A 15,466-nucleotide genomic window follows, 5' to 3' on the forward strand; every position below is an offset into this window, starting at 1 on the left:
GCAATCTCTTTAGAGTCTGGAGTCTCCAAAATGAATAAAAGAAAGAAGATGCATGGGAGTTACCAATTCAGGAGGACAAGTTTCTCTTACAAGGACTGACAGTTTGGTAGCAACCTTAGAAGTCTCTCACTACTGATAGTTCTGGGAAGTATGTAAAACTAATCTTTTATCAGCATCTTGTATAGCATTTACCTTGTGTATTATATTTATCAAATATGTATTAAATACATATTTTTTGAACTCATTTCTTAGTAACCATGCTAAAGAAAATTGCAAAACCACTCAAAATCGTACCTACAAAAGGAAACTAAAGCCCTATAATTATATAGAGGTCTTCTAGAAGCATTGAAAAGTTATACCATTTCCAGAAGGAAAAAAAATAATAGAACGTTACTGCAACTATTAATCCAGGTCTGAAACTCCCATGTACTATATTAGGAAAGTAAGAGACCAGAGCAGATGTAGTCAGGATGTGCTCATTATCATAAAGTCTGGGAATGTGAGCCCCACAGAGAAAAGGTTGACAGCAAGAGAAGAAATGAGCAGAAAGGAAGAATTAAGGAGATGCTAAAGGGTTTAACATGAGGAGGGGTTTACAAAAGACAAGCTATGTTAATTGGAAATATAGAAGCGTTAATAAAAAATGAGACTGACTGAATGCCCATAGAAGATGTTAACCCAAGGTCTGGAGAGATTTAGGAAAGGAGGAGACATCATAATAAGAACTATAATATATTATATTTGTACAGCAAATTACTTTTTATGAAGCATTTCTACAGACTTTATCTTATGTGAACTTTACAACCACCCTATGAAGTAGAATAATTATTATTTAGGTTCACTGGTAGTAACATATTGAGCAGCTTCTTTGTGCTAAGAAATTTCACCTGTTTATACAGTTTAATTGGAGTCAGAGAACCTGGATTCAAATATCAGCTCTTCTATTTATAAGCTAGGAGGCCTGGGGCAAGTTACTTAATATCTCTATTCTTCCATACCCATTTTTTCAGATGACACATATATGTGTTAAGATACGATATTTGTTTTTCTCTTTCTGACTTACTTCACTCTGTCTGACAGTCTCTATGTCCATCCATGTCTCTGCAAATGACCCAATTTCATTCCTTTTTATGGCTGAGTAATATTCAATTGTATATATATGTACCACATCTTCTTTATCCATTCCTCTGTTGATGGACATTTAGGTTGCTTCCATGTCCTGGCTATTGTAAATAGTGCTGCAATGCAGACAGAGAGAACAAACATATGGATACCAAGGGGGCAAAGGGATGGGTGGGATGAATTGAGAGATTGGGATTGACATATATACACTATTGATGCTATGTATAAGATAAGTAACTAATGAGAACCTACCATATAGCACAGGGAACTCTACTCAATGCTCTGTGGTGACCTAAATGAGAAGGAAATCCAAAAAAGAGGGGATATATGTATATGTATAGCTGATCCACTTTGCTGTACAGTAGAAACTAACACAATATTGTAGAGCAACTATACTCCAATAAAAAATGTATATATCTCTGGTCTTCCTTACATATAAGATGGATCTAATAAAAGTTCTTATTGAAAGGGTTGCTGTGAGGCCTCAATGACTTAAGACATTTAAAGTACTTACAACAGGGAATTCCCTGGTGGTTCTGTGGTTGGAACTCTGCGCTTTCACTGCTGAGGGCCCGGGTTCAATTCCTGATTGGGGAACTATGATCCCACGGGCTGTGCGGTGCAGCCAAAAATAAATAAATAAAGTACTTAAAACAGAGCCTGGCACATAGCAAGGGCCTTTTAAATGTTATGTATAATCATAATGATGATAATAATCATTATTTTCTTTTCTGATGAAGACATGAGGTCCTGAAAAGTCATGTTCTTGATCAAGATCACATAATTACTCGTGTTAAAAACTCAAAGCTGGATTCTCACTCCAACTTCTATGCTTTTCTAGGAACACTGTGTATTGCTTCAGTTGTAGTTTGTGACAATGTTGAGACAGAATATTAATATAAGAAATGAAAGAGTATGTGATGTATAAAAACAAGCTGGAGACATCCATTGGGAGAAGAGTCCTCAGGTCAAGTGAGTACGTCAAAGAATGTAGATGAAGAACCTTCCAAAGAGCTGTTTTAGCTGTGTGTTCTTAGTGTTTGGTACAGTATGTGACACCCCCTAGGTGAAACTGAATTACTTTTTGGCCATCTAATAACCATTCTCCATTGAAAAGTAAGACTCCAAATGGCCTTTGGGAAACCACCTCTAACCCACTCTCAGTCATGGTATTTGGGTGAGAATGACTCCTAATCACCCCCTAGCTACAGGGGTGGATGGTAATGATTTGATTCATCTCCTCAGTATCCTATTTCCCTTGTCACAGCAAGTGGTCATAAATGGGCATGTAAGTCAGTCCAAGCCAAAGAAAACCAAGGAGAAATTTGCTGGAATTCGGCAGGAGGAAATTTCATTTCCCCTTGGAAATACCAGTAGGCGCACTTACACTTCTCTTAGATGGGGCCCTGTGAGAATGTGAGGGCTGGAACTACTGCAGCCATTTTGCAATTATTAAAAGAGCATGAAAGAGAATAGAGGGGGAGGAAAAGTCTTTGGTGACATCAGCTGCTTGTCGTGTGAGCCCATGAATTGAGTCGTCTGAAGCCAGTCTTACTTTTGGACTTTTCAGTTATACAGCTCCCACATTTTTTTTTAAAGTATGTGTTACTGTTTTTTTGGTCACTGGTAACACAAAAAGCCCTGATACAGTGAATGTTTAATAAATATTGTTATGAAAAAATTTGCAGTTTATTTTACGTAAAATGGGTGCATAACACTAATATGTAAAAAGATATTAGAAACAGTTTAGAAAAGGCAACAACCTGACGGAAAAGCAAGTAGAGTGTAGACAGTTCACTGAAAAAGAAATAGAAATAGCTCTTAGCCATATTTAAAGAAAAAGCTTAAACTGGCTCAGTTTAAAAGATATACAAATTAAAACTACATTGAGATACAATATCTCACCTATTAGATTGACTAAAATCCAAATGTTTAACAATGCATTTGATGAGGTTCTGGGTTAATAGGCACTTTACTGCATTTCTGCTTGGAATACAAATTGTCATAACACCCATGGAGTATTTGTTGGCAATATCCAGCAAATTGACATATGAATTTTCCTTTGTCTGAGTAATCTAGGCCAAAGCTATACAGGCAAAAAATTTTTTTTAATTAAAAAAAAAAAGATTATATGGACAAGGCTATTTATTGTGCTGGTTGAATTTAAACAATAATACATCTACTCAATAGAGTACTCTGCAGCTGGAGAAAAGGATGAGGAATATCTCTATATCTTAATATATCCAATATATCAATATTAAGTGAAAAGGCAAGGTAGGGAAAAATGTATATAGTAGGCAAGCAATTGATTAAGAAGGAGGTTATATGAATACATAGATTGATATTTGTTTATTTGTTTTAAATGGAGGCTAAAGTTTATACTTTTTGAAAAATGGTCACCTAAGGAGGAGGAAGTAGGGTGGGGACAGATATCAAAGCTAGACTTTTTGATATACCCTTGATTGAGGATCCATTAAATATTTTACATAGTTATAAATCAAAATTAAATTTAAAAGGCAGCTCCTAAAAACCAAAAGTGAGATAAAATAGTTCTTTTGGTGGCATAAAGTAACTTTTTCAAGTTACTTTAAAACACAGTCATTTGACTGTACATCCTAGGGACAAAAACAAAGCACAAACTTTGTCATCAAAGGATCCAAAATCTAGGTGATGTTACTATAATTAAAATAAGAAATTAAGACTTCCACTTCTGGAAAGATGGAGTAGATGTTCATTTCCCTATTCCTCCCACTAAGTACAGCTAAAATCCCTGAACATTATATATATACAAGCATAAGAAGACTCTGAAAGGTGAAGAGAAGAAGGCAGATTGGCCATGGACCTCAGGATCTAAGGAACAACATAGCAGTGAGTTCCCTGCGTTTTCTTTTTGCCTCATGTATCCTGGACTGAATGCCAGAAATGCTAGCCAGCATAGACATAAAAGCAGCAAGAAAAGCCTAGTCCCTCTAGCCAAGGGCTCAGCAAAGGGGCAACCTCGGAAGACAGACAACTCGCAGAAACCTCTGCTCAAGTCAAATGTCATCCCACCCCCAACAGCCAAGGCTGAGCGCGGAGCCTAGACCCCCAACCTTGCCTGCCTGCTTGTTGCAAGTCATCCCTCATGCTGCCCCTGACCAGGGTGGTAAAAGAGTTGGACAACCAGGGAGCTGAAACTTTACCATCGGCAGTAACAAGGACTCTCCCTGCCATGTTGTCAGTGGAGGTCACTTGGGGAGTAGTAACTAGGCACTCCTATCCCCATGACGATGTCAGTGGAGGCCAAGTGGAGAATGTGGACTTCAACCCCACTGGGCACTAAGCAGGTGGCATCCACCTTCTCTTGCTGGTGTGGTTTCAGAGGAGGCCTGCTAAAACAGAAGATTCAAATAAGAACCAGAGTATCATAACATAACGTCCAACAGGTCTAGGATTCAAGCAAAACTCATTCACCTTACCAAGAACCAGGAAAGTCTCAACTTGAATGAGAAAAGACAATCAGTAGATACCAACACCAAGATGACCTAGATGTTATAATTATCTGACAAAGATTTTTAAAGCAACTATGATAAAAAATGCTTTAACGAGCATTTATGAACATATTTGGGAAAAAAATTCAGCAAAAAGTTGAATATAGAAAGGAAAACCAAAGCTGAAATAAAAAACTCAGTTGATGGGCTCAAAAGCAAAATGGAGAAGACAGAGAAATGTTTCAGCAAACTTGAAGATAGAAATTACCAAATCTGAATAACAGGGAGAAAATAGACTGGGGGGGAAAAAAAAAAGAACACAGCCAAAGGGACCTGTAAGACTATAACAAATATGTAACATTCATGTCCGAGAAAGAGTGGGACTAAAATAAATAATAATGACTAAAAATTTCCCAAATTTGGCAAGAGACATAAACATACATATTCAAGAAGCTGAGAAAACCCCATACAGGATGAACCCAAAGAAATACATACCAAAACAAATCATAATCAAACTTCTGAGCACTAAAGACAAAGAAAACTTTTGAAAGCAGCCAAAGAAAAATGATACCTTACCTGTAGGAGAAAAACAGTTCATTTGAGAATTCAAGTTAGATTTCTTATCAGAAAACGTGGAGGCAGAAGGGAGTGGCACGATATTTTTCAAGTGATGAGAGAAAAGAACTGTCAACCCAGAATTCTATAGCCAGTGAAAACAACCTTGAGGAATAAAGGGGAAATCAAGACACTCTCAAGAGAAGGAAAGCTAAAAGAATTTGTTGTCAACAGATCTACCCTCAAATAATGGCTTAAGGAAGTTCTGTAAACAGAAGGGAAACGAAAAAAGAAGAAAACTTGGAACATCAGGAAGGAAAGAAGAACAAGAGAGTAAAACTATGAATTAGAATAATTTGCTTTCCTTTAGTCTTTAGTCTTCTAAATTATATTTCATGATTGTGGCAAAATTAGAACAATTTCTGATATGGTTATCAATGTAGGCAGGGGAAACTTTTTAGATAATTATATTATAAATGGGAGAGGGTAAAGAGAGGTAAGATTTCATTCACACTGGCAAAATGTTTGTGGTAGACTGTGACAGGGTGCGTATATAATGTAATACCTAGAGTTTTCACTAAAAAGGTTATACAATGGGATATACTTAGAAACACTATAGATAAATCAAAATGGAAAAAAAAAAGTTCAATTAACCTACATGAATGCTGGAAAAAATCAACTAAAACTGAAACAAAAAGATGAAACAAACAGAAAATAAAAACCAAAATGACAGACACAATCTCTCACCTATCAGTGATATGTCAAAGGCATTACGCTGAGTGAAAAAAAAAAAAAGCCTTTCTCCAAAGGTTGCATACTGTATAATTCATTTTTATAACATTTTCAAAATGAACAATTATACTGATGGACAAGAAATGAGCAGTTGCCAGGGGTTCAGGATGGGGGGTGGGGTGGGTGGGTGTAACTACAAAAGGGTAACATGAAGGAGATCATTGTGGTGATAGAACAGTTATGTAACTTGGCTGGGTGGTGGTTTCATGAGTCTACAGATGTCATAAAACAGCATAGAACTGTAAACACACATTGTACCAATGTCAATTTCCTATAGTTTTGTAAGATATAACCACTGGGGGAAACTGGATGAAGGGTACAGGTGACTGCTCTGCACTATCTTTGCAAATTCCTGTGAATGTGTAATTATTCCCAAATTAAATGTTAAAAAATTGTTATTCAAGAACAATGTTTTGAAAGTTATGAAGTAAATATGCACCTAGTGCTGTCATAATGAGGAAACACAGGGCCTAATTCAATGTAAACAAATCAGGACAACTTGACAGAAGAGGCAACATTTGCACTGAAACTTGCAGGACAAACGTTTGTCAAGCAAAGCGCAAAGCTGACTGGAGCATTTCAGGGTTATGGAATTGTATGTGCCCAAAAGAGGAAAACATCCGGAGGAGGGCGCGCGGCTCATTATGAACAGGCTATGCGGTCCCGTGGGAGAGCGGCAGTTCTAATGAATGAACATTGACACCTCCACAGACATTCCATGGACACAAGTTTATTTGCCCATGTATATGCTGACTTATGTCTTTCCTCCCCAGTACAGACTGTATCACTATGATTTCATGAGAAAATATTGAGAAGCAAGACACGTTTTTCTTTTTTTACATCTCATGCCACTGACCTTCAATTAATTATCCTTTTTTATCATGGATGCATGCTCAAAATTTTCATAGAAGAAAGATGAGAGAAGAAGCCAGGTAGATGCTGAGGAAAGGTGGAAGTGGATTTTAAACATTTATTAAATAATGGGTGAAGTTACCATTAAAAGAAGTACAACGACTACCAAAAACCATTGATCCTGTGGGATGGAAAATAGCTACAGTGTCCATGGGAGGCTGGATGTACACAAAGGCAGCATCTTGGGCCTTGTAAGAGGTTCCATTCAGGGAGACAATACGCTACCATCAGAAAATCAATACAAATGCTAACTTTTTCTTCTAGTTGCAAGTTACAGTCGAATGATTGGAAGGATTGACCTGCATCTGTAGGAAAAAGAATGAAGCTATTGTTTGTCAGTATGGGTCAAATATTTCATTAATTCATTCACCCTTTCCTTTACCCAATATTTATTGAGTATTCATGGTGTGTCAGGCATTCTTCTAAACACAGGGGCTTTCAGAACTTAAAACCAAGGAAAGAAATTTGCCACATATGAGTTTCAGAACTTTTACGTCTAAAAAATATGGAAACATGATTATGATATTCAACAAACTGGGGAAAATGTTGGCCCCAAATAGGAAAGACAAATGGTTACTATCCTTAAAATACAAAGAGCTCATATAATTTTGCAATTGAAAAATTGGTATAAAACTAAAATAGATAGTTCAGCGAAGATATATAAACTATTTTTGGGTTTTTTTTTTTTTTTTTTTTTTGCGGTACGCGGGCCTCTCACTGTTGTGGCCTCTCCCGTTGCGGAGCACAGGCTCCAGACGCGCAGGCTCAGCGGCCACGGCTCACGGGTCCAGCCGCTCCGCGGCATGTGGGATCTTCCCAGACCGGGGCATGAGCCTGTGTCCCCTGCATCGGCAGGAGGACTCTCAACCACTGCACCACCAGGGAAGCCCAAACTGTTAATAAATATTGGAAGTGATGCTCATTCTCACTATTGAGCAAAATACTTTCCACTATTACAGGAAATAAAATACACAAACTCTTGAGATTCATCCAACAAACATGTACTACATGAAACTAAGTGCCAGATATTGTGCTAGGTTCTGGAGCTACAAATATAAAGAAGCTATGTTTTCTTCCCTCCAGGAGTTCTTACACTAGTAAAGAAAGGTTCGTAAAAAGAGATTACGAAATGTGATAAGTACAAAAATGAAAATATAAAAATAGCATTCTGGGAGCCCAGGGGAGAGAGAGAACATTTGGAAAGAATTGATATTGAGGGCTGAGGGTCCCTATTTCCACTCTACTTTCTGCTTTGCAAATTCAGCCTGACCCTCATTCATGCTGTAAGACACCCAGGGTTATGGTCAGAGCTTGTAGATTTGGGTTTGACGCACATCTGCCATTTACTAGCTAGTGACTTCCGGGCAAGTTGTTTTTGGGTTCTATAATAGGTTCAAACATCCCTACCCTGTAGATCTTATGGATTTTCTAAAATGGAAGTCAAAATGAGATCTTGCCTGTTAAGTCCAGTACAAAATATAAAGCACTATGCCAGTGTCAGGAATTACTCTGATTTGTTAATCTATACCATCTAAAGGGAGTGAAAAGGCAAGGCTTTTATCCTAAAAACTCTTGGGTGACTAAATGACAAACCCGTGCATGAATAATGAATGGAGTAGGCTCCCTGGAAGGTGTCTAGACTTCAGGGGAGTATCTGATCTAGCATCCCAAAGGATCTCATTTGCAAAACGTACTGTCAGTGACTGAGTTGGCATAAACGGGGTTGCATTACAGAAGTCTGGTTGGAAGATGAAAGATAAAGGACAGCAAATGGAGGGTGCAAGGTGGTGTCTGGCAGGCATCGCAGGTATCAGTGTAGATCTACATTTCATATTAGTGGATCACAAGAGGGAGAAAAGCAGGGGGTCCAGGAATATTTGAAAAAGAATAGAAATCTGTGAGCTGTGACTTGAAGTTCACCAATTTGGCATTAAAAAAAAAAACACATTTGTGAAACACCATACAGCTGTAAAATATACTTGCAAAAAGATTTTACCTTTATCCTAAAAAAGAAAAGAATAAATAAAACCCTAACACCGGACAGTTTGCATTAAGCACTATCACCCAGATTTTGTAAGTGTTAGACCTGCGCGGTCTCCTAGGAGTTTCGACTCGCCCAGGAAACAACAAGAGTCGGAAGTCGATGCAAAACGCAAGAGGTTTATTGAAGGCCGGTGCACCGGGGTTCCTTGGTCCTCACGCAGGAGGTCGAAGAAGGAACCTTTTTGGGCGCGAATATGTCAGTTTTATAGGTTCCCACTTCCCCGTATGTAAATTATAGATTTGGTTGTGTTCTCCTGCTGATTGGTCCCGGCTTAGGCTCGGACCAGAGAGGGAACTTGTCCCCAGCTGCCTGATTGGTCTTTGACAGACACCTTTTTTACATTTTGTTATCTCCCTCCTTCTCGGAAGGGGGCCGGACATCCTGGAAATTCACCCATTGTCTAAGAAGCCCCTATTGTCTGCAGAGTTCTTAATCATTAGCTGGAACAATGTCTCTCGAGTCCCACATTCCCCCCTTTTTCTTGTGACTATTGATTCCAATCATGGAATCTCAACCTTCTGTTCGTAAACTTTGGTACTGTTGTCTTAACATTAGAACTTGTACAGTACTGATACGTTCTCTAATAAATGCTATCAAGCGATTTAGAACACATGGTCCAAAAGTTAAAATCAACAATAAAACAATAAGAGGTCCCAACAGAGTAGAGATTAAGGTGGTAAACCAGGGGGACTTATCAAACCATGATTGAAACCATCCTTTTTCGTTTTCTCTCTCCCTTTGCCTTTTATCTAAGCGTTCCCTTAGTTTATCCATGGTTTTGGTAATGGTTCCTGAATGATCAATATAAAAGCAACATTCTTCTTTTAGAGCGGCGTATAATCCCCCTTCTTTAAGAAACAGCAAATCTAGGCCTCTTCTATTCTGCAACACCATTTCTGAAAGTGAGGTGAGTGATTCCTTTAGTTGAGTTATGGAACTTTCTAATGCTCGAAGGTCGATGTCTACAGCCTGTCTTAAACTTGCATAATACTGAGGTTGTTGTATGAGGGCTGTGGTTCCTGTTCCTATCCCGGCAGATATTCCTAGTCCTAGAAGGACAGCCAATGTGAGGGTTACAGGTTCTCTCTTCCTTCTTGTTTTTCCCTCGTATTCATCTAAGAAGGACGAATCTGAATGATAGATAAGTCTAGGAACTAATTGCACTAGCACACAAAAATCAGCTGAATTGTTGAGAACCTCTAGAGAGACACAAGGGGTGAGCCCCGTGTTACATGCCCACCATCCATCTTGGGGAGGTACAAGATATCCCGAGCCTGAAGGGAGGCTGAAATCATGACAAAGGTGTCGATGGGACTGGGGAGGTGTTCCTATACAAGTACCATTTCCAGAAACCGAAGACAGAGTTAATTTACTGTTCCCTTTCTGTTTCCATCGACAATGGTCCGGGGAGCTGACATTAGTATAATTAGAACTATATCCTATAGCATCATAATAAGGGGGAGGGGCAGCATAACAGAGCCAACATGATTTTGTAGCCTCCGGGTTTGTAGCATTAAGGACCGTAAAGGCTGCCTGCACCAAAGAAAGCATCCTATCCTGTGGAGTCCCAGGCTTAACTGTGGGTTCTTTGGATCCAGAGGTTTCATTAGTCTCATTCTTTGTTGACGTAGCTGAAGGGGCCGGGGGAAGCAAAGGGGGGCCAAGTACGGGATTTGGGCCTATTGATATAGGAGCAGGAGTCTCAATCTTTAGCTTAAGGGTCATTAATATTCCCAAATCATATCCATTCTTGTAAAATCTAATGCCCCATGAGTGGCCATTTACCCATTTTTTATCTCTTTTTCCAGGATTACTAAAGGAAATTTTGAGGGGGTGGCACCATCCTGAACATTCGGGGGCGATGGGTCGGGGACCCCTATAAGAAGTATGAGTGTAGTTGGCTGTTACTGTAATAAAATCCCAAGTTGAGGTGGGTCTCCAATAAGTATCTCCTGTGGTTTCACATCCCCAGTTTTGGCAATATAAATTTTCAGTTCCCCCACATTTATAATTCAGGGATCGGGGGCGATGGAACCCGGGGCATACATAGAAGGAGAGGGTTCTGAGCCAACTTCTTCGGACCTGGTTTTTACAACCCTCTCCGGAGTAATCAGCTTTAGTTAGAAGTTGGGACGGAGCATTATGCTGATCATAATAACTCTCTAGATCCCAAAAGGGAGCTCCTATGGCCAGTTTACAGACATCAGGAAAAAGGTCTGGCCACCAGGTCCAGGGAGGGGCAGTATGGCTAATGGACCAGGTTATATCTCCAGTTTGAGAAATTACCTGCCAAGTTAGACGTTGGGGCAGGTGAGGGCTAAAATCACTTACAGTCAGTAAAGGCAGTAAAACCAAAATTATAAGTCTTAGGTTCGTAGAAGCTTGAGTTTGAGCGGGTTGTCGGTTCTTTGGGCCTGCCATCCTGATGATGCCGCCGCTGGTGCAGCTTTCACGTGTGAAGCATGGATCCAGGCAGCGATGCCGTCCACTTTTATGGCCGTTGGGGTGGTTAGGAGGACGGTGTATGGTCCTTTCCATCGAGGTTCCAACGTCTGGGTTCGATGCCGACGGACGTATACGGAGTCCCCGACTTGGAAAGGATGAGTTTCTCCCGGTGTTCCCGGTTGGTAGGCCTCGGCGAGTTGGGACCATATCTCCTTTTGGACCAGTTGGAGTCCCAATAGCCTAGCATACAAGTCAGTGTTATTTTGACAGTCTGGTTTTATTTCTTCTCCTAAGGTGAGAAGGGGAGGTGGGGCCCCGTATAGCACCTCAAAAGGAGTAAGATGGTACCGGGAAGGTGTATTCCTAACCCGGAACAGGGCTAAAGGAAGGAGCACCGTCCAATCTGTACCGCCAGTCTCCAAGGACAATTTGGTTAGGGTCTCTTTTAGAGTTCTATTCATTCTTTCTACCTGACCTGAACTCTGGGGTCTATATGCACAATGTAATTTCCAATCAGTCCCCAAATATCTGGCCACATCCTGACTTACCTGGGCGACGAAGGCTGGACCATTATCAGACCCTATTACCTTTGGTGCTCCAAATCGAGGAAAAATTTCTTCTAAAATCTTCTTGGCGACTACAGCAGCTGTTTCTTTCTTTGTTGGGAAAGCCTCTATCCATCCTGAAAAAGTGTCTACAAAAACTAAAAGGTATTTATTACCGTACCTTCCAGGACGCACTTCAGTAAAGTCCACCTCCCAGTAAGTTCCTGGGCGGTCCCCCCTGAGTCTCCTTCCAGTTTCAAGTTTCCCTTTTTGAGCATTTACCTGTTGACATGGGACGCATTCCTGTACAATTTGTTCAGCTAATTTTGTCATTCCAGGGGTTTCGTACCCGGCTTTTTGTAACAAGGCTACCATCTTTTTAGTCCCCAAATGTGTCCATCTGTGCATCTGTTGTAACATGGATTCTGCTTGCTGAGGGGACAAAGTTCCTTTTGTTGTGGCCGGGATGATTTCTTCATCACGGCCTGGTTTTTCAGGAACTTTATCTGACAGTCCTAGAATGACTTCTCCCGATGCTATTTCTCGGGCCACTTGGTCAGCCATATTATTTCCCCTAATTATTGGGGTATTTCCTTTTTGATGTCCAGGACAGTGGATGATACTGACTTTAGTAGGAAGCATGAGTGCAGTCAACAAAGCCATGATTTCGTCTTTGTTTTTAACTTCTTTGCCACCTGAAGTTAGTAGCCCTCTCTGTTGGTAAATGGCACCGTGGATATGAGCGGTAGCAAACGCATATCTACTGTCTGTGTAGATGTTTACTTTTTTATTCTCTGCCATCTCTAATGCCCTCGTCAGGGCAATTAATTCAGCTCGTTGGGCTGAGGTCCCTTGTGGTAGCGCCGCTGCCCATATGACTTGTTTTCCGTCTACCACGGCTGCCCCAGTTCGACGCTTACCTTCCTCCAGGAAACTGCTCCCATCCGTGAACCAGGTGAAATCAGCATCAGGGAGGGGCAGGTCCATCAGATCTGGCCTACTGCCGTGTGCTGCGGCCAGTACTTCCTGACAATCATGTATGATGGTGGAGCCTTCCAAGTCAGGATCAGGTAGCAAGGTGGCTGGATTGAGTCCTGTGGCTGGAGCAAACTTGATGCGATCTGAGTTTAGCAACAGGGTTTGGTAATGGGTCATCCTGGCATTAGTTAGCCACCTATCCGGTGGTTGACGGACTACATTTTCCAGGGCATGAGGAGCTGTTATCGTTAGATTTTGTCCTAAAGTTAGTTTGTCAGCATCTTTGACTAGAACGGCCACTGCAGCGATTATCTTTAAACAGGTGGGCCATCCTGATGCCACAGGGTCCAATTTTTTTGACAAATAAGCAACTGGGCGATTCCAGGGACCCAATTTCTGAGTCAATACTCCTTTTGCAATGCCCTTATTTTCGGCCACATATAAATGAAAAGGTTTGGTTACATCTGGCAGTCCTAGGGCTGGAGCTGAAAGTAAAGCTCGTTTGATTTGGTCAAAAGCCCGTTGTTCCTTATCGCCCCAAACGAAAGGAGTGCTGTTTTTGGTTAGGGGGTACAATGGGGCTGCCAGCTCAGCAAACCCTGGAATCCATAGTCTACAGAATCCGGCCGTCCCCAAAAATTCTCTAACCTGCCTGGCGTTTTTGGGAGCCGGAATTTGGGCCACCGTATCCTTTCTGCTCTCCGTGAGCCATCTTTGCCCCCCTTTTAATAGATACCCCAGGTAACTGACCTGTTGTTGGCATATTTGTGCTTTCTTGGCTGAGGCTCTATATCCCAGGGTTCCAAGTTCCGTTAACAGTTTTTCAGTACCCTTGATACAATCTTCTTGGGTCTCAGCAGCTAATAAAATATCATCAACGTATTGGAGTAATGTTACCTGGGGATTTGATTCTCTATATAATGCCAAATCCTGATGGAGGGCTTCATCAAAGATGGTCGGGGAGTTCTTAAATCCCTGAGGTAGCCGTGTCCATGTCAGCTGACCAGACATTCCCGATGTTGGATCTTTCCATTCGAAGGCAAAGTAGGGTTGGCTCAGGGGAGACAGTCTTAAACAGAAAAAAGCATCTTTAAGGTCCAAAACAGTATACCACGTATGTTGAGGTGGAAGAGTGCTCAGGAGGTTGTAAGGGTTTGGAACTGTGGGGTGGAGGTCTGCCACCCGTTTGTTTACCTCTCGTAGATCCTGCACCGGCCGATAATCATTTGTTCCTGGTTTCTTTACCGGCAGGAGAGGGGTGTTCCATGCTGATTGACATCTTATTAAGATGCCCAAGTCTAGTAGCCTCTGTATATGGGGACGGATACCGTCTTTGGCTTCTCTACTCATGGGGTATTGACGGACCATTATTGGGGTGGCAGTTGCCTTGAGTTCCACTAGCACCGGGGGCCGATTTTTGGCCATCCCCATTCCGGCAGTTTCTGCCCAGGCTTGAGGGAACCGAGTTACCCAATCTGTAACATTAACTCGTGAGGATGAAGGCTGCTCGTATAATTTATATTCATCTTCTAATTTCATAGTCAATATTTGAAGTAACCTTCCTTTATTATCAGTTATGGTGGAACCTTCTGGCTGAAAGTGGATTTGAGCCCCTACTTTGGAGAGTAAATCTCTTCCCAGCAAAGGATAGGGGCATTCCGGAATAATCAAAAATGAATGGGTTACTCGTCCAATCCCAAGATCTACTGTCCTTCGTGTGGTCCATGAATATTGTTTATTCCCAGTGGCTCCTTGTACCCATGACCTTTTAGCTGAGATAGGACCTTTTGAGTGGAGAAGGACGGAGTGCTGGGCTCCGGTATCTACCAAAAATTGAACAGGTTCCCCCTCCACTTTAAGAGTTACCCGGGGCTCGGGGAGAGGGTTCGAGCCCTGACTTTCCTAGTCTTCTTCTTCCAATGTTAAGATTTTGTTTCTGGTTGGCCTTCCTCCATTCTTTTTCTTAGGGCATTCTCTCGCCCAATGTCCTTTTTCTTTACAGTAGGCACATTGGTCCTTGTCTAATGGTCGCCTTCTGTCTGCCGTTCGCCCTTCCTGCCCATTTCTATCCCCTATATTTCTTCCTCCAACCACAGTGGCCAGTATCTTACTTAAATTCCTCTCTTGTCTCTTATCTCGTCTTCTTTCACGGGCTGCCTGCTCTTTCTGCTTTCTTTCTTCCTTCTCTTCCTCTGTTTCTCTTTTGTTATATACTTTATCTGCCTCTTTTACTAACTCCTGAAGCGAAAATCCCTGCAAGCCATCTAGCCTCTGTAATTTCTTCCTAATATCAGGGGCCGCTTGATCAATGAAAGCCATTGCTATAGTAGCCCTATGTTCCTCCGAAGTTGGATCATAAGGGGTAAAGCGTCTAAAGGCTTCCATTAAACGTTCCAGGAACACAGTTGGCGATTCCTGGGGCCCCTGAGTTACTTCCCTTACCTTAGCCAAATTAGTGGGCCGTCTGGCCGCTCCATGGAGACCCGCCACCAGAGCCCGGCGATACATTTTCAGGCGCTCCCTACCTTCCGGGGCATTGAAATCCCAGTTTGGCCTGACGAGTGGGAAACCAACATCAATCTCGTTAGGCAGCTGGGTAGGTT

Source organism: Lagenorhynchus albirostris, chromosome 21 (genome assembly GCF_949774975.1).
Source record: "Lagenorhynchus albirostris chromosome 21, mLagAlb1.1, whole genome shotgun sequence".
Classification (NCBI taxonomy): Eukaryota; Metazoa; Chordata; class Mammalia; order Artiodactyla; family Delphinidae; genus Lagenorhynchus; species Lagenorhynchus albirostris.